General features: G+C 43.0%; 1 protein-coding gene across 6 annotated transcripts in view; it reads left to right on the forward strand.

Annotated features, from left to right (window-relative positions):
• PACSIN1 (protein kinase C and casein kinase substrate in neurons 1) overlaps nt 1-20,076 on the forward strand; it is a 388,443-nt gene that overhangs the window by 119,388 nt on the left and 248,979 nt on the right. The window contains exon 1 of one of the 6 annotated variants that reach the window (XM_078644263.1): nt 7,943-8,477. The exons of 4 other annotated variants lie outside the window; for them this stretch is intronic. The gene's annotated coding sequence lies outside the window, so the exon portion shown is untranslated. Of the gene's footprint in view, nt 1-7,942; nt 8,478-10,900; nt 11,017-20,076 lie in introns of those variants that run through there. One more of the 6 variants, XM_078644261.1, reaches the window with a different exon arrangement.

Here is a 20,076-nt window from a genome sequence, read left to right on the forward strand (position 1 = left end):
AGGTTTAGGGTATGCTTAAATTTAGTAGTGCAAAGTTAATTCCAAATGCATTTTCTTCAGAACATAATTTGTTATAAAAGTTTAATTATGGTAGTTGTATAGTTTTAATTAAAACACCAGTTTTGATGAGGGTTCCTAAAGTCTTCTTTATTATAGTATTAGCCTTTCCAACTCAGAACTATACTGTCTGCCAGGGTAGTTCCTCTGGGAAGCTGTTGTTTCTCAATCACTAAGCAGTGTTCAAAGCTTGCCTCAACAATCCAATTGAGTACAGCAGCAATTGGTAGTATTTCAGAGCAGGATAGTAAAACTTCTAAAGAAATGAAAAGAGACAATGGCATTTGTGAATTCTTTAAATAATGTATTTACAACAGTTCAGTGACAATGTCATGCTAGTTTCATTCATTCCATTGCTCAGCCTGCCTTACCGCATTGTTGTTTGTAGAGATTGAAATTGCACTTGTGCCAGATTTCACTTTTCAATTACATTTTCCATCTGTCTAGTTATTTAGTAATAGTAAAGTTTGTTCACGTGATTTGCTATTTTTTGTACTTTTTTGTGGATTTTGGCTTATGTAATTGTCATTTGAGTTCTATTTTTCAGCTTACCTCCCTGTTTCTGTGATAATACACAAGAATGCCCGTTTTACATCTGCACACGTGCTTCTTAAGGTTAAATATTATTTATTAATGGTATTTCTGATAAATCCATTTTTACACATTCTCTGACAAATTTATATACGGTCCCCTTTATATCATGTGTACCTTTTCTCCTGTGTTACATTGCATTATGTTCTTTGCTCTTTTATGCAGTTACAAACTGCATATTACCATTTTTTCTTTAAGAAATTATCTTATCATGTTCAATTAAATTGTTAAGTTTTCTTTTCCAATAATTAATAATATTTCAGGTTTCCTGTATTCTTTTGGCCTGCTTAAGGACAGGGTTCAGTTCTCTGTTTTTTCTGTTTGATGCTTTGGAGCTACTTTGCCTTTAGTTCTTTAAATTAGTTTGAGACTAATAGTACATGTCATAGTCCAGCTTCCATCACAGAGTAGAATTCACTTCACTAATTTGAGGATTATTTTCTGATACTTGTTGGTCCCTCAAAATGTGAATGTTTTTATTTTAATTTTTTTGTCGGTTATTATGATTTTTCCTTATAGAATGAATAATATGATTCTATTGCATTGATTTCAGTATGAGTTTTCTCTGCCGCTAGACTTTAGTCTGTTTTTGTTCTTTCAATGACATTCTCTTACTCCTTCTCTTCTGTGTTGGAAATAGCTGGTTTGGGGGTGCCTTCATCTCGGTCATCTCTGATTTCAATACCTTCCGTTGCTCATTTCTTGTTTCTGCTTAAGAGGATGACTTTCTTAAACATTACTGGTATACTTAGTATGTTTTTTTAATACATAGTTGTTGGTCTACTTGTCTCTACTTGCTAGAAGTTATTAATTCATCATTTATTTTTCATGGCGAGTTTGTAAGTAGTATTAAGATACCTGGTACTTTATCGGGGAGCACTGTAGAGTCCGATATTCTTTCGAAAAAACATGTCATTCATGACCTGTGTCATTGTCCTTTTTAAGAGTTCTCATAAGAATGGTCCATTTAACCTCGTTTTATCTCGGCATGCGAATCGGTGGACTTATCTTTTCAAACCCTGTAACTTTCTAATCCCATGAACTTGGCAAAGAACAGATTTTGAGACACTTAGGGCCATATGTAGGTAAATACTATTTACCGATTCTAAAATACAGAATTTTACAGATTCGGTATTTCAGAATTAGTAAATGGTATGTAGGTATTGATTCTTTAAATTTTACCGAATTGTTAAAATTCGGTAATTACCGATTCGGTATTTACCGATTCGGTAATTCCCATTCATTCCTATGGGCCTCCAGGCCCATAGGAATGAATGGGAATTACTGATTTGGTAAATACCGAATCGGTAATAGGGGGAAGACTTACAAGGGTGGCAGGGTGACACATTGACACCCTGTTGCACCCCTGAATAGTGCATGGGTGCACATGTGGCACACATACATGCCCTAAGGGCATGTATGTCTGCCACATGACACTTTTGGAAAAGCAGAAATTTGATTTTTCAAAGGTTTTCGATATTTACCACCAACTTTTAGTTGGTGGTAAATACCAAATCCTTAACTCAGAAATGCACTCACTTGAGTGCTCCCTGCATTAAGGATTCGGTAATTTACCGAATCGGTATTTTAAGGAATCAGTAATTTACCAATTCCTTAAATTACCGATTCGGTAAAATACCAAATCCTTAAATTTGGCCCCTACATCTCAAATGCCCAATACCGGTCGGTAACGGGCGAAATTCGGTAATTTCGGCCGTTACCGACCGGTATTGAGCTGCCTACATCTGGCCCTAAATGTGTAAATCCAAAAGAAACTTTATATCTTTCTTTTTGATTTTAGTTAAATGTTCGACTATTCCTTCTTTCTGTGTTCGCTTTGTGCTGCTAATATACATCTTTCTACATAAATGCTACTTCGACCCTTGTTGGCTCAAAGTCGCACTTTCAGCAAGGAATATTGTAATGGTCTCTAAAAGGTCTTGAGGCGCTTCCCTTTCACCGCCACTTCCACCCAATCTGTGAGCAGAGCCTGGGGCGTTTCTGAAGTCCTGTGTGCCATTCTCAAAGAAGCCGATAAATATGTCATTCCTATGTTCTGTGCATTATATGGGCCTCATTTTACACCGCCCCAACGAATGGCTCAAATCAGCATCAGGAATTGAGTACGTTTGTGGTCTTGGTGTTTTCTGTCATGTCAAGTGCAAGCTGTACACCTCCCCCTTTTCACTCTTCTTTTAAAGTCCTCACCTACGGAGTGCTACTGAGAGCACCTCTCCAGCTCGCTTGATTTAAACTTTACTTCACTCCTCTGTCATTGGTCACATCATTTGGTTTCTCTGTAGTGTCATACTCCACTGACACCCCGTTTGCTGTTTATTTTAATGTTGACCTGAGAGACATTCTTGCTAATTTGACTGCTTCCATGTCAGTTGTTGCCATTTGGATGCAACATAGCTCTTTGAAAGTAGACCCAGGCAAGACCGAGGTATGCATTTTTGGAGGACCTCCGTCAATATAGTGATCTGCAATGTGGCGTATGGAATTGGGCTCTCACCCAGCCAGATTTCTATCAACCGGATTCTCAGAGTTGTCTTTGATAACTCCCTTTCCTTTTCGGGTCAAATTACCAGGGTCTCATCTGCCAGCCTTTTCACCTGTACATTCTCAGTAAAATGGTCATTCAAACTATTATTATATCTACAATATAAAGAATAGACTACTGTAAATTTCTTTACGTAGGGCTCCCTGCCTTTCTAATTCCAACAGCTGATCCGTAATGTGGCTGCTCACGTCATGCGTAGGCTTTCTTTTCGTTCCTTAATTTTTGGTCATTTAGCCTCTATGTATGGCTTCCTGCTCAATCTTCTGAGCGCTTTGCCCATGCTTAAGGCTATTTATGGCACTGGCCCTGTTTATATATTGATGCCTTTCTCATGTTACATGTTAGAACCCTGCATTCGAGGTCCGCTAAACATCTTCAGGTCCCAAATGGTTAAAAGGGCCAGCCGTGGTGCCTGGTCATTCTTTCTTGCTACGGCCAAGTACTGGAATTAACTTTTACCGCAATATCCAGACTACATCTGATGATCTTAAGTTTTGCCAAATGATTAGGACTTGGTTGTTTCCATATAATTAGCTTCACCCCTCTGTATTGCCAGGATACTCGCTTGAGAATATCAGTGCACTTAGTAAATGATTTTCATTCATTCTTGGAACTGGAGGATCTTAGGAACTTGAAGGAATTTAGAAAGAGGTGATTAAGGGTTTCTCCTGACCTATACAGTGCTCTGTTGCCTTTTGGCTAGGTACAAGCTATTCAAATACCACATAAATATATACATTGCTCTTATTATGATACATGTACAGTTATATCTTCTGACTTTGAACAAGGGTGAGGTCCAATAGGGGCAAGAAACTTCTTTAAAATCACCCCTGCAAAAGAGTCCAGAAAGTAGAAAATACAGCTGAGTGGAACTCTATGGGCTTCAATGTGTGTAAAATGTGCACAATGCGCACCTCAGTTCACAGTGTAGATCTGCACACTGTGAGCGCCCCGCCTGATTAGCATATCATTCTTGGAAGAAAGGTTTTCAAGCCATAAATGAATGTACTTTATCACTTATATTGTTGTCAGTCCTCATTGTGTTCTAGCTTATCCAAATCCTTTTCTTTGGGAGGACAATGCAATACATGTTCAAGTTACTCAAAGTGCATTTGAAGTGATATACATATGATTTATGTACAGTTTCAAAAAAATCAATGTAATTGTTAATTTAAATAATACTCTAACTCTACTGAATTGCCAAATCAACATACACGTATCTTTGTGCTTTGTAGAAAGCACTCTAAATCATAGCACCCAGTGGCATTCTTTGGTGTATTCTGGACCAAACAGACTTTTATAATGTTGTTGCAAACTGATACCGTCCATCACAGTCTTTTATCCATTTCCAATATTGAACAATGCAACTTTATTACGCCACCAATGTTACCGTTTTGCTCTTTTTGATTTGTTTATGTCTATTGTTTCATTTATGTAACCTTAACTATCTTCCAATGACTATCTGATTTGAAAAGGTGTAGTTTCCCTTTTATATTTATATTTACAGTATCATCAAACAGGTTGATAATATATAATTTAACACTGTTATTAATGGAAACATGCCTGTGACATGTTCAATATTTTCATATCTTCATGATATTTTCATCTTTCGTGATTTATCTTTTTACGACAACCGAAGTCTTTAATTAAAAAAGCAGTAAGCAAGATTTGATCATGATCTGATGTTCAGTAGAAATAAATTGTAAATATTTTTCAAACTTTTGAAGACTACCATTCATCCTATATATTTTATAACAAAGGAGACCCCAAAAATGTTTGAGAACCTGAGGTAATAAACCTTATAGTAAAAAAAAGGTGGTTCACTATGGATAATTAATCATGTAGACAAAAGGTCTGGTCTATCTAAAGATTTTTGCCAGATAATTGGTTAATCCACCAGGACAAATATAGAAGTAGGCACAAAAACAGTATTTAAATTGCAATTCCTTTATTCATTGGGTACTTTAGATGGCAGAATATATGAAGCATATCACTCAGATAGTTTAAAACAAGATCCAGTGCTCACATTTAGTTGAAAGAGTGTGCAGTGACAAGTGTGTGATAAAAAACATGCATCAACTAACAAAAACAGAAAGTATGACTCCTTTGGTTATTTTTATATAGTCAAAAGGAGTCGGCATGTTTATCGTCGACGACGTGTCAACCTCTATAGATATGAGGTCATCATCAGGACAAGGGGTGTGAGCACCTAGTATTTAAAGAAAAGAGAGAAATGTCAAAAACAAATGCTAGTTACAGAGGGCCTACATACTCCATATATAAAAGTTCATGCAAATCTTGCCTGGTGGTGTAGGTTATTACTCCTATGACTGGGATAGCCCCAGTAGGGAGGACACCCTGAAATAAGCCATCAGTTAGCCTGAAAAGAATGAAACGCGATTAACCTATCTTATGAGTTCCTGGATGGACGCAGAGGTATTGTGGGTAGGGGAATTGGAAGGGAAAAGAGGAAGAAGGAAAATGGCAAGATAGGAAGGGAGTGAAGGGATTAAGGAAGTATGTAGTGTGGGACAGTCAGTAGTGCCCTATCACAAAATAACATTAATTGTAATCTCCTGCAGATTGAAAACTGTGTGCTGCAGGGGATGTAGTGAACATCATCAACCCACAAGAATGATTTTAGGCCCATGGAGACGACTCAAAGGAAATATATACTCTTAAAATCAGATTTTAGCTGGCAGCTGAAACAATGTAATGCCAGCAAGATTAGTATTTCCTAAAAATGCCAGCGGTGTAATGAAAGCGTGTTAAAAACAATCTTCTACTCACTTGAGGCCGGAACGATGCTGCCTGCGTGAAATTTCTTATTAAGGATATATGCGAGGCAAGCTTACCAATCCTGTAGCTCTGTCTGCAGGGCTCAATAATGAAAACTGGGGGAAGTAAAAAGTGAGATGAGAATTACTAAGTCTCCACAAGCAGGTGGAAAGCATGAGAGCAGGGGCCGACGGTCTGGCTAGGTTGTGGGATTCTTTTATAGACGTACTTACCCCAGTGGCCTAAAGCCTACTGTAAGACACCCATTAGTGGTGTTGACCGAAGTCTTCTGGCTTGGGATTCCCTTGAATGGCGAGGGCGCCGCGGTTGGTGAAGACTTCCAGATATAGATTCCACTGCGCATGCGCATATGTGGATCCGGGCAATTAAGCTAGAGCGCGAGCCTGCAAATCAATACAGCTGTACGTAGAAGGCAATAGCTTTGATGGGCTCAATTTTAGAAATAAAGATCTAATAGTTAGAAAAGATTATTTGGGCACCACTTCTAAAGCGCAAGCCTGCTATTCAGTGCAGCTGTACGAAGAAGGCAACATTATCATTTAGGAGAGTACATTACATACTCGTGGTGGGTATGGCAACCCCAGTGAAGGTCCTACTCAGGGCAAGTTGCCAATGTATATAGTTGAATGGGCCAATATTTAATTACAAGGAGTTATCCGAATACGAGGAAGAAAATGGAGTATACTAGTTGTGACGTGTGAAGAAAGGTGATCGTCTTCAGTGAATTCTGATCTGCCCCAAATATCAAAAACAGTTTCACCAATGTTAGGGAAAAGCCTAAGCACAAACAGTTTAAACTGATACTAATGAGCTGAAACTGGTCTCCTGAAAGGGTTATTGCCCCAGTTGATGGACCCATGAAAAAATAATAAATTTTTTTAAATATAATTCAAACAATATGAAAATATTGACTCCTTCTTTGTCTTGAAATATTTTTTCACATTATTCGTGCAAATGCTTGTGACCCCAGAGCCTTCGTTGTTTCAAGAGGCCACTTGGAGGGCTTCCAAAGCCCATGTGCAGATGCAGAATAAACTCAGCAACAAGCTTGCACTTGGCAGAAAAGAAGCCAACGGTGCGCACTTCTTGTAAGATACATTTATATTCCCTTATAGTAAGAAGGGGCACAGGTAATAAAGTTGTATTCCTGAGCTTCTACGCAAGACAAACTCATTATCTGTGGAGAATAGCATTTTTAATAGGTTCTTGTGAAAGTGTATACTTTTCCTTCTTAAGAAACCCATGTACTCCGCAAAGCGTTTGGGATCCCTTTCATATCAATGCGCGTTCAAATGAAAAAAATGCAGCCACCGAATGTGCTGCATAAGGCCACATAAGTTCCCCTTTATTGCTGCATAATTTAGTTAACCCTGCCCCTTGACTGAATCCTTCACGACCAAATAATTCCAGTGGCCCTGATTGCCTGGCATTGGCGCTGGGTTGGACCCTGTCAGATGTTGAGAGGGTGAATTCGTTGTAAAACAGCCAAAAGTGGAGTAGATTTGAGGCTGCCTGTGGAGCAGGCCCTGCCTGCATGCCCTCAGAGCTCCGTGTGCCAACTTTTAATCAGTAGGTGGTGCCTTCGTGGGTAGGAGGAGGCAACTGCAAACAAGGAAACCCTCCTCCATTCATTCACACTGAAGGGGTCGACGCCTTCATGCAGAACAAGTGTTCGAGAACCTTCGAGGACCCTCACTCCTGCACCCATTGTGAGCCCCACACCACGAGAAGGCGAAGCCCCACTCTCGGGCCCATTCGATTTAAATCGCTTTAGCCCCTTGACTTGATGAAAATGATTGTGTTCCTATTAAAACATTAACTTTGCGGCCAGAATCTTTCTCCATACTTCCTGGGTGGACTATTGGCCCGTGATGTCGCTCGTTTATGAGGCGTGGGGCCGATACTCCGTGCAGAGTCCACACCGCTGGAGCCGCTCAGATAGCGGGAGAGAGGGCTGGGAGGCAGGAGCCAGGGGCGGCCTTAGGCATGTGCAAGCTGTGCACCTGCACAGGACCACCAAACTCCAGGGGCCACCACGCCAATATATATCCTTAATATAATAATCCTCTGAGGTTGGATACATATTTGCGTGACGGTCCCTGGCAGGGATTTGGCGGCCTGCGTCTCTGTTCCACTTCCAAACACCCTGACCCCCCCCTCTTCAATGGCCTCCGCGTTCCGCCCCGCCCGGACCCCCTCTTCCAGGGCCCCCTACCTACGCTCCCTGCCCAGGGCCGCCTTGAGCCTAGAGCCGCCCTTGCAGGAGCCGGGAGCAGCATTCTAACTCATAGAACAACTGACTGTGACCACCAGACCTGAACAACATCAGGAACTAACGGCGTGACGTAAAGCTGCGGCAAGTTTACTCGGAGCATCCCTGAGCAACATTCTTCCAGATAGCCTGGGCAAAGTGCATGGCTGCCCCGCCTGACATGGCAAACAGGTGATCCTCAGAGGAGGGTGTAAGGTGAGGAAGTGACGTGCTGTGTTGCCGGATATAGCCGCGTATACCTCCCGGAAGTGACTCCACTCCTTGTGAATAGCGCTGCGCCAGCAATGATTCTACACAGACTGCGCCCCATGTTTGTGAGGACAGGGGGCTCTGTTGTAAATAACAGATCTTGCTCTTTAAGGACTACATGCCCCGTGCTGCGACCCACAGCTGGTCTGGGACGTGTTTTGAGAGCTCCGGGTCTTGCACTGAAAACTTTATTACTGTAAATTGTACAGCAGAGCAGGCTTCAAGGCGCCCTGTAAAGAAAGCAGGCCTCGTAATGAGAGCAGCATTCTCCTATCCTGTGTCACAGAGCTAGTTTGACTTCACACATTGTGTCATGAGTGGTGTGGTTTTATTCCTGTCACAGAGCTGCTCTGATCTTTTCTGTGTGGACTGTAAGCCTGTGCTGTGAGTGGGTTCTACTATCTTGTCACAGAGTTGATCAGCGATGGTGTATTAAGGGGAGACTGCAGACCCTGCGGATAATCTCAGTTATCTTGCCTGGCCCTTAGAGGCTACTACATCCTACAATTGGCAGCTTGGCCATCTCTTTATAAAGTCCCTAGGAATCTGGTCTGAACGACCAGTGTAACCATACCATGGGGAAGAGATGTTTCTGCTTGGTTTGCCTTGTGTTTTGTCTGTTCATAAAGCGATATTTTCAAGTTACGGAAGAACTCTCCTAGTAGTATGCAGCGAGTAACTCACAGGAATAACTATAAACTCTATGTTAAACTTAATAGATTCACTGAGTTTATCCCTCATCAACTTTCGGCAGACACATTTCTCAGCTGCAAGTACAAACACAAAAAGATGCGGTGGTGGTGAGGATAGTGTCTCACTTGGACTTTTACTCAGAACCTAGGACCTACTAAGTGTCACACCCACATTTATGATTTCAGCTGACCATTGTCTGTCATGGGAGATTTGGTTACATTGTTGAAGGACTTGCAACGTTCATTATGGTGAGGAGCAGAATGAAATATCTGTCTTAAAGGTAACTACTATCTGAGAGCTTTTAACATTGGTTTTGAAAAGCTTCCTGCAATGCCCCAGATTTTACCAACTTGCTAAAAAACATTCCAATGAGATGCCATTCACTATGATGGAGAATTTTTTTTTGCACGTTTTGAATGATGGGTCTAAGAAGAGCGCTCCCATATGTACACATGAACGGTGTGTAGATTGAATTCAGGAACTGCAGTTTTTGAGTTCAGACATGATTGAAAATTGCTTGAAGATCTGAAATATCTCCTTCACAAGTAGACAGTTGCAAGACGTCTGCCTTCATAGCCAGCGGTGGACAGCTACTGTATCCTCGTCACTTCCAAATTGTGCATGCTTCAGCATATAATGTTTGTTTACAGCCTCAGTGACGTTTGTTAGACCTTTTCCCAGATCCTTAAATTGCAGGAGCCACCTATTAATGTCGAAGGCCAACTGTAGGTGTTTCCTATTGACCAGGATGCTGGGTCCTTTATCTAAGAAATGTTGGCTTCCAAAGACTTCTTGTCCTTTTTATTAAATCTTGGGACTATGTATTAAGATGCTTCTGTGGTCATGTCCTCTCTTGCTTTTAACTTTCATTTCATTTGCTCTATGACATTCTGAAACACCATGTGGTTTTATGTTTTTTCATAACTGAATAAACCAAAAAAGTGAATTGATTTAAAACATAAGAACTAACTAAATTAGAGTAAAGGTGAAATGAAGAAAAGGAACAATGGCAGTTTCAAGCCATTGTGCTACATTCCGTCCAACATCTTGTGTTTTTTGCTGTTCACCCTATGTGGGAAGGGTATGCCCAGACGTGGGTCCCGTGCTCACTATGCCACTGGAGTTAAGCTATCCTGGCCGATGACGGCTGCTAGCCAGAAATCGGTCCTAGGATGCTTGATTCCGTTCCAGGGAAGACATGGTTTGGCAGTTCGGGCTGGACTGTTCCCATGAGGCACAGGGTCAAGGCTGATTTGCAATTGGCCATGTCTGAACTGGGGTGGCGGAGTGAGCAAAATAACAATGGCTTAAACCCAGATCTGTGACTGGGGGTGAATGTTTTGCCATTGTGCAACATTCCGTCCATCATCTTGTGTGTTTTGGTTTCAAACCTTTAGTCATATCCATTCAGTAAATTAGCTTTAGGGTTAGGCAGCAATGAGGAGTGGCCACTGCAATTTCAAGTGCGCGTGTCAGTTTGGCCAGCTATCTTGCTATAGCCAGCCCGACATGGGCAGTTCAAACTTCTCCAACGGCGGAGAGCAGGCACAGGCCTCCAGTGCCTATTATAAACAGCATGATAGAAGCTCCTGTATTAGTTATGTTGGGAATGGGGTTCTACTTTAGGATCCACGCTTGGATGTCCTCGTACATTTTTAATTGCTTGTTTCCCCACGGAGCTCTTCACAGGGCTATCCACAACCTACGTAGGCGCTTTACAGCCAAAGGACCCGTGGCAACAGGACGATATCTCTATCAACATCTGCACCAACCCACCTCTAGATAAACACAGGTAAATGCCCTTTTGCAAACCATGTGCACCACTTCTTCAGCACAGCATAATCAACTAGAGGGGATGCACTTTGCTTAGAGGCACTACACACGCTAAATATTTCACATAGTCATTAATTCAGGGCTATGGGAAGGAGAAAGGCTGTAGGTGAGTCATGAAGGTCTGTCTGCCTGCCTTTAGGGGTGTGGTCGAATGAGACCACATGCTCGCAGCATGCCAAACACACCTGATGTACCTGACATTAACATTTTATGACCATCGATGGTCAACCAGTCCCCTCTCACAAGCTCCAGAGGAACCTCGTTAAAACATGAATGCATGCAGTGTCTCCCTGTGCAAAGTGTGTGCTGTGAGGGACGTGCATGGGGTCCCCGTGCTCCGGAACAGCAGCGGATGGTCCTTCCGGCTTCAGAGTTCTGGTCAGCAGTAGTGCCTGGCTCATACGCCACTGGTCTGAAGCTTGTTTGTGCATGATCCTTGGCATTCCCCACCGCAGCTCCTTAAGACCCTCACGTGTGAGTAGTGCGCTTTACAAATGATATGATTGATTGATTGATTGGCACAATCCTACTGAGCAAGATGCATAAGCGGTGAGTGGCACTTGGAAGCAAAGGAGGCTCCTTTACATTGCCCTGGCCTGAAACCAGTGCTCTGAAGTTGGTATATTCAGCATTGCTGGAGAGGGGGGACTGCAGGGTTTGTTGCCAGCATTTATGAGCATCTGAGTAACACAGCCAGAAGAAATTTCACATCAGATCTCAGACAAACAAACTTCAGAGAGGACTAAATTATTCACACAATACCTGTGACCTTGCACCTCTTCCCGCAGATCAAAGCGCAATATAAAGTACTGTAGCCGATGAGTCACACAACATCATCGCATAATAGGATTTTAGCACTGCCACTCTCACACTGTATCAGCGCTTTGAAGTGGCCGATAGCGACATGTAGGGCTTTACAAAACTACCTCTGTATAAAATGACCCCCTTCAAAAGCAGTACAAAAGCCGAAGTGTGTTCTAGATGTAAGCACGGTCCTTTGAATTTAAACATGCTTTTTAATATCAACTAATTTCCTTCTCCATGCAACATCATAAAATATATAGCATTATCATAAGGCTTTTTTCGGTAGCACCAAAAAGCCAAGACCTCAGACAATCAATCCACGATTCTTGCTGCCTGAGAGCCCTGCTGTTCAGGCACCTCTCTCCTTTGACATATTACTGAGTGCTGCAGTCACCCACATTAATCAGTCCATGCCATCCACTCCACCAAGAGCACACCAGGGCAAAATGAGCAACCACCATGACGAAATATGCCAGTCACCCAACCGAGCCACCCTCACCAACTTGCTAGGGAAAGTGACACCATGAAACCTTCTTAATCTGTTGGCGCCACTGGAAGCAACATCACATGATGTTTTCTGCTGAGTTCTTCACTGGAAGTGATGTCAAATTACGCTTCGCTCTGATGACATCACCTGCGCTTAAAAAATCTATAATACCTGCCATATCAATCAAATATGTCAAAGTTACTAAAGACAAAAGGGGCCCTATAGTGACTCAATGTAAGTTAAAAAGCACACCAACACATAGCAGAAAAAAGAGTTGCAGGCTAGCGGGACCTAATACGACCTGTGTGGCGCGGTATACAGCCCTTACAACAAAACTTTTACAACAAACTACCATTACAACGCAACTTTTACAACGCAAACTATTACAACGCATAGCGCGGGGGGGTGCTCTAGGATAGGGAATAGGTTTAATGTACTATCCAACACCTTCCCTACTATCCACGGGGACTGGAGTTGGAATAGTAAATTAAACTATTCACTATCCAGCGCCCAAAAGCATTATGCGTTGTAATGGTATGCGTTGTAAAACTTGCGATGTAAAGGTAGGCGTTGTAAAAGTATGCGTTGTAACGTCATACATCCGTGTGGCGCAGTCCACGCTGTGCATTGTGCCACATGAATAGAGAGTGCAGTAGTACTGGAGCAAGGGCACTACATGAAGAGATGGCAAACCGAGGGTGCACCACGTGCAGCTGCATTGAGGGGAGAAAAATGTCAGCATTTTTAACATGTAATTGTAACTTGAAAACGTTCAGGTCAGTGATTTAGTTCCTGTTTACATTGTATGTGTTAATCTTGCATGGATGCATTCCCTAAAAGTGTTAGCTATTTTAAGGATGCTGTTCCTGTATTTTTCTCATGTCTCACATTACTCTTGTACAGTGCATACCTTGAACTGAGTGGCACCAATTAAGTGCTCTAGAGCGGAGGGCACTGCGAGTTTCTCACAGTGCCTGTCAAGTAGTGAAAAGGACCTATATACATTAGCATCCTGCCAGTCACATGAGGCCATTGTCCAGGGTTAACTCATTTGCTATTGAAGAAGGTAGTCCTTGCTCTAATTGAGTGGTCTAATTCAATCTCTGATTGGCCAAGGAACTCACACTGATGAAACGCCACTGCAAACAACTGGAGCGCAAATGAAGAATGAACAAGGACAATGCAGATAGGAGCACTGTCAAATCCACCCTGAGACTCTACCACCAAATGATCTCAACCATCAAATGTGCCGCTCTGGCATACCGCATTGATGCAAGCACCAATACAAGCAATGAAATCTTCGCCATTGTGAAAGATCCAATTCGATCACTCCCTCGTAGGACTTCTGCAGCAATCTCTCGTCACAAAATGCACTGGCCAGCTGTGGATACGTGTGCCCAGAGGTTGAGTGGTTACTGAAAGTCTGCACAGCAGCATCAGGGGGGCACCTGATTTTGCTCAAGGGCACTCACCCTGCACCCATGCTACTGGGAGGGAACATTCATTCTCACCACCCTGGATGGTGTTCACCAGTGTCCGCAATAAGCCACCTGATAGAAGCTGGTCGTTTTGGGGGCTGCCCTTGCTTCAAATATATTTTCCTCACCTTGCAGACTGTGCATCAGCCTGAAAATCTGTCATGAATCCAGCCTTTCTGGGCCTGTGTTGGACACCCCTGGCATAGGAAGTTTGTCTTTGTAGGGTGAGACTTCCCTTCAGTAAGCAGTGCATGACATAATGCAAGCAGTGACTGCTCTGCTGTTCACATTCAATGGAGAGAGACAGGAGTCAGGCCCTGTGTGTTCAGATGACATAGTTAGATTTGCTGAAGGGATGAAGCTGTTTATCGTCTTCGTTTTCTGTCACTTCAGTAAACAAACTGGAGAGGAGAAAAGACACGTCTGACCTATTTCCACGGCAGGAACGCGTCCTTGTACCGAGGAAAGAGGACGAACAGTGAACTTATCCTTCGGCTCATCGGGAGTCCTAGTGTGTCGGGCTTGGCGGCTGGGGCAGTGGTTCTTGCTTGAGCAGGAGTGGTGGTGACGTTGAAGGTGGTGTTGTGGTCGCTTTGGACTCACAAACATTCACAAACTGAACCAAGAAATATTTGTCACTTTTTGCACGTCTAGTGGAGGGTGCAAGTGTGTTCTCCAGGTGAAATTCCGAACGCTCTCCCAATGGAAGCGGGCGAGCCAAGGTGGTGAGTTCTATCAGTTTCCAACCACTCTCTACGGGTTGTCTGTCGGTGGTTGAAGAAATGAAATCTTCATTCTCAGGGAATACTTACTAATAGAAAGAAGAACTTGGCACAGAAGCTGAAATATGAAAAGACATCTTTATTACACTTATAAGTGACGCCACGTCACACAGAAGCCGTAGCAACTGAATGAGGCGGTCTGAGGAGTACAGAGAACAGAGGCCTTATATATGCTCAGGGTTACAAAACTCAGCATAAAAGTAAGGGGCAGTCTTTGCTTTTGCAAGCATGCAAAATGCCTAACATGGACATGCAAGGTCTGCCAAACATTAGCCAATAGGACAAACACCCACTATTTACAATTGTCCAATTAATGGTATTATTATGCAAGGTATCGCATGACGACAAACCCACTTTTCAGTTGTCCGGCCCACCATTAATTATACAGAAAAGCCCAACATTCCTTCTTACACAAGCTGGACAAACCCATAATGAAAGGACCACAACCCATATCATAAACAGACCATAAAAGAAGGAACAGAAAACAGATAAGAAGCAGGATAAGGTGTGTGTGTGTGTGCATACCAAACTCTACAATGTCCTGTGCTTTGATCCTCAATCTTGATCAGCTACTGGGCAAGGAACTGGCCTAACAAGGTCAGCTTCAGGCAACGGGGTCAGTTCACTCAGGTCATTCAGAAGTCAGCTAAAGTGTACGTGTACTAAAGACTCGTTCGGCCGCAGTCATCGGCCTATGTGAGGGCAACCACAGAATGGCTGCCATACACAAAATGGAACCCAGGGTTCAGAATTCACAGAACCTCATGGTTTGTGCGTCTCTTTCATGATATTATGTACTGGTGAACACTCACTGGTTCCTGTCTGCAGTCAGGCTCATGTTAAGGATCCATCCTGCTTCTAATGTGACATTTCTTAACACCATTTGGTTTGTGCCTGTAGTCTCACATTGTGAAGTACTTGTTACAAAAGTGACCAATTGTATATACGTGGAGTTGATACAACTTTGTGGCAAGGTTGAGCCTCGTGCTGAGAGGGCGTGTCACTGATAGACTCGGACCTTGACACTTCAGTCGTAAGCCCTAAAGTGCCTGAGGCCGACTGTCCATCATCTATGCCTCGTCACAGAGTGGGGTGGGGTCAGCAAGTCGCAACCACATTCCACTCTGTGACAAGCAAGGGAAGGTTATCCTCTCATTGGCTGACCCATGACGAGGTCAATAGGCGGCCGGATCTTCCATTAGTCCCTTCCCCGAAGCCTCCAGGATCCAAGGAGGCTTTTCTCCTGCCACCGAATGTCCTAACCGTGGCCCAGGAAGCTTTTTTAAATGTTTGTTGCATGTGTCTATGTATGAATATGTGTTGATGCATACGTCCTGCGAATGGGTATGTGCATGTATGTGCTTGTATATGGTGGGTTTAAGTGTGCGCTTGTGAATGGATGTATGTGAGCATGTGTGCATGTGGATGGGTTAGTGTGAGTACAAGTGAGCGCGCATGTGTGGCCCATTGCACTGTTTAGGCACATTACCGCCTGCCACTGAGGCTGTATCAAAAGGTTTTACCCATTCTGTGTCTATGAAGAAATGTGTTGATATATAGTGGCCCAGATTCTCCTGAGCTGGCAACAGTATGCTAATTAAATGTAGCTCTATGGTCTCAAGGGGTAAATAATCTTTATTTTGTTAGTGGAATACAGGGAATGCATGCTACTGAGGACATATGGCCACACATGAAGTGATTTAGAGCTCCATGACTTTCTCCGAGTCATTGCCTTTTTATGCAACGCCATTACTCGCGAGGAATTAACTAGATGTCTATCTCCATCTGAAGTAAGAAATGTAGAAGGAATGAAAGCAAACCAGTAGCCTCTGGGTGAATGACGTAGCTGATGAATGACTGGGTGCATTTTGCATCAGAAAAGTAGGGATAAAATACTATCTTTCTTTCTTTCTGTTTTTTGTAATACCTCTTTCTTAGATTGTCTCTTTTCTGAATCCCAAAGACTCCAACCAGAGGAGGAGAGTAAGGTGTTTTTAAGTTAGATATTTTAATTCTCCCTTTTTTCACATCTTATTGAGATTAGTACAAATTGATAATGAAAATGTGTTCAATATTATGGGGGTTTCGCTTTGTGTTAAAAGATTCCTTGCTCCAGTTTCTTCTGGTGAGTGAGTGAGTGAGTATGTAAGTGAGTGAGTGAGTGACCAAATGTCTGTGCAGAATCATACTGTTAATACAATCGAATTAGCCCCTACTTCCTCCTCATTACAGGCGTGTGTTTGTGGTGATCGGCTCAGCTTACACCTGCTGCTATTTAGAGTTGTGTGAGGACGTTCTTGGGTGTGGTAGGTCTGGCTAGTGATTCCTCTCGAAATCAGTTAATGTAGTTAGAGGATGAACTTGTACAGACATTCAGCAGATAATAATGTTGCCATCAATTGTAATGTCACGTGTTTGCATATCATTAGGAGGTGGTTCTTCTATCTTGTCCAGTGAATGTGAGTCAATTGAAGGGGTAGACTCCCATAGGTCCAACCCATTCAGTAGATTGAGTTTGCGCGATGCAATATAGTTCGATTGTAATCACTCATGTTTGGTCAACGAGGAGAGATATTTGGAACTGTCTAATTGAAGTTCATGTATGATTTTTGTGATATTCATTTGTTTGCAGCTGTGCTTAATTTGTAAAATAATAAGTGCCAAGGCACTGACCAAGAGGACTGCAGCTGGCACCACCCATTGCCCCTGTCTTCACTGCCAATGACGATACCAAAACAACAAGTAATCATCTCTGTGGCCTGCCAGTGCGACAGTTCATATTATTGCAGGTCCCAAAGCTAAAGGAATGACTGGGGAGGCAGGTATTTTTATTTTTATTGTAGATTGTATTCATAAACAACCACTGTTCTGGTCATCTCTAAATTAGATGAACAGCGCCACCGTATGGCAGACCGTCATAAGTGCGGTGTTGACAATTTAGTGCCTGTGCCGAGTACGGAAACCACCAGCTCAAAATAAGCACTGGGTAACCTTAATAAATGTGGTGTATTTGAGTAATCACAAGTGAAGACAGCTGACTAGGTGTGACAGGATACATGCCGGATTTTTTTAACGTCTGCAAATCAAAAAAGTCAGTGATCAAACGTTGAAAATCCAAAAGTATACTTCAACAAACCTGAAGAGACTCGTGGCAGCGCAGTCCTAAGGATGGCTATAAGCGCGATACTTGATCATCTCTGCTCTGCCTCTCCTCTGCCACCCATCCTAAGAGGGAGGTGAGCGGGACCCTTTGGCCGTCCGACTATCCTCCATTCAGTACCCCGTTTATGACACATCTGCTCATCTCCTGACGTCCACCTGTGTGCACGTATGTATAGGTATTTGTAGAACCCGAGCCTGGCCGGAGAGCTGCTGAGCACTGAACAGAGGCAGGAGCCTGAGTTATGATTCAGGATCATTGCCCTGAAAAGAAATGCCCATGCATGGTGAGGGCTATTGGGTGGAGACAGGGTCTGAATTGCAGAACCGTTTGGGGCAGGTCTGACGGTGATGCGAATGTTTTTGTAGATTCGGGAGCACAGATGGAGAAGCAATGTTTTACAGTTTTCACTTCTTTGCATTTTGTTGTTTCCAGCCTGAGCTACAGTCTTCCCTTTGTATGGCATTTTTCTGTCAACCACATCGCTTCTTGGAATACCTCTTGAACTGACTTCTCTTTCAGGAGTTTGCTTTCACTCATTAACTGATTATCAGCTGAGGAAGTTGCATCTTTGCTGTTATTACCTCCAAATGGACTTCTGCTTTTGGTTCCCTTTCTGCTTGGGTCCTAGTTTCCTTAAATGTGTCACTGAGCTCGTGCCATTGCCACACTAGTCCCCTTAGGGCTGGAAAGACAGACTCAACGTTTGTGGTTGCTTCTTCTCACAAGCGTAGTGAACGCCTACTATAAAGCATTGCTTCTGCTCACGGGCGCTCCCCACTATAGGAGGCTATGGACATCTGTGGGACGCCAGGACTCTTGCTCTGCTCGTGTAATGCTGCTCGGACGGCGCAGCACTCAGAGGTGTATACTGGCTGGCACAGATCGGGCAGATTACAAGGCTCGCAAACAGAGGCTGCCGCATCCCCCGAGCAGTAGAAATAATCCAACCAACGGCAAATCCGCTTCTACAAATAGACCGAGCCGGACAGAAATTGCACTCTGATCTTTCAGCTGCACGGGCAGTGAATTCCCGCCCTCCTGGACCAGGGATCGCTGGGCAACATCTGCTGTCCATGCGGCGTCTTGGAGCACTTGCCCGGCCATGGACTGGTGATGGTCCGCTGGTTAACCACATAGTGCAGGAAGAGCTTGGACTGGTTAACTTGTCTAGTACCATGCACAGGCACACATCAAGTCCTTCATTTAGTCCTGCTTAATCTGCCCTCAGTGTATACTTCGATTAAAAAAATATATATATTCATGTGAAAAGTTTTAGTAGCGCTGGCTAGACCCGGAGGTATCAATGCGCTTTACATGAGGTAGGACATTGCATAGAACATTGTTACATCAGAGTATAGTTACCGTTGCAGTTACCAGTGTATGCTTGGAAGAGAAACGCGAGCATACATATTAATATAGGAAATTAGTGTGTAGCATATCCAAAACATATGTCATAGGGGATGGAAGATAGTGGGGGAAAGGTAAAAATGAGGGGTAGAGGGGGGAAGCAGACAGGGTCATGTAGATCTGAAGGGGGAAAGAACTCCAGGGGAAACAAAGAAGTCAAAGTAGTCGAAGAGCAAGAGATATAGAACCGTGAAGAAACCGTGAAGAATGTTGTATCACAGGTTAGCTTAGGTTGATACACATTCTTAAATTGCTTCTCACAGCTAAGCTAAAGCACCACTGAGAACTATTGAGAGAGAAAATTGCTGTTTATTGTTGATAGTTTATGTTATGTTATGTTATAGGGGTATTTGTTAAGCGCACGGCTACTCCAAGGAGTGTCCCGGCGCTGTCTTAACCCCAAAACAGAGCAAGTGAAGAAACAGCCTGGGGTAACTGACTGGACTGCGACTACTGTTGGAAGAGCCAGGTCTTTAAGCTTCGTCTAAAGCTGAGAAGATCTCCTTTCTGTCTAATGCACTAAAAAAGTTAACGTGGATTTATTAGCTAGTTTGAGGAAGAGTTATTTTGAGAATTAGTTTTCTCTGGAACTGTGTGAGCTGTCACTTATCAGCTTTTTTGAGTGATGACCTATTCACATTTACTGAGATCCTTCGAACACGAATAGGGCACTTTACTCCACTTGTGTTTACAACGCATGCCATTATCCCGCATTTCATACTCCGCAAAGTCTTTTACATTGCAGGGCTGTACAGCGCAATCCATAACAACGCATTGTCCATTACAACACAATTTACTATTCTAACTCCACCAGGGCATTGTAATGTGGAATGCATTGCAATGGTTTGCGGTGTAAAGTGCTGCATTGTTTAAGATTTCACAGAGTAAAAAATGTGGG

The sequence above is a fragment of the Lissotriton helveticus genome, chromosome 5_1 (assembly GCF_964261635.1).
Source record: "Lissotriton helveticus chromosome 5_1, aLisHel1.1, whole genome shotgun sequence".
NCBI classification, from domain to species: Eukaryota; Metazoa; Chordata; class Amphibia; order Caudata; family Salamandridae; genus Lissotriton; species Lissotriton helveticus.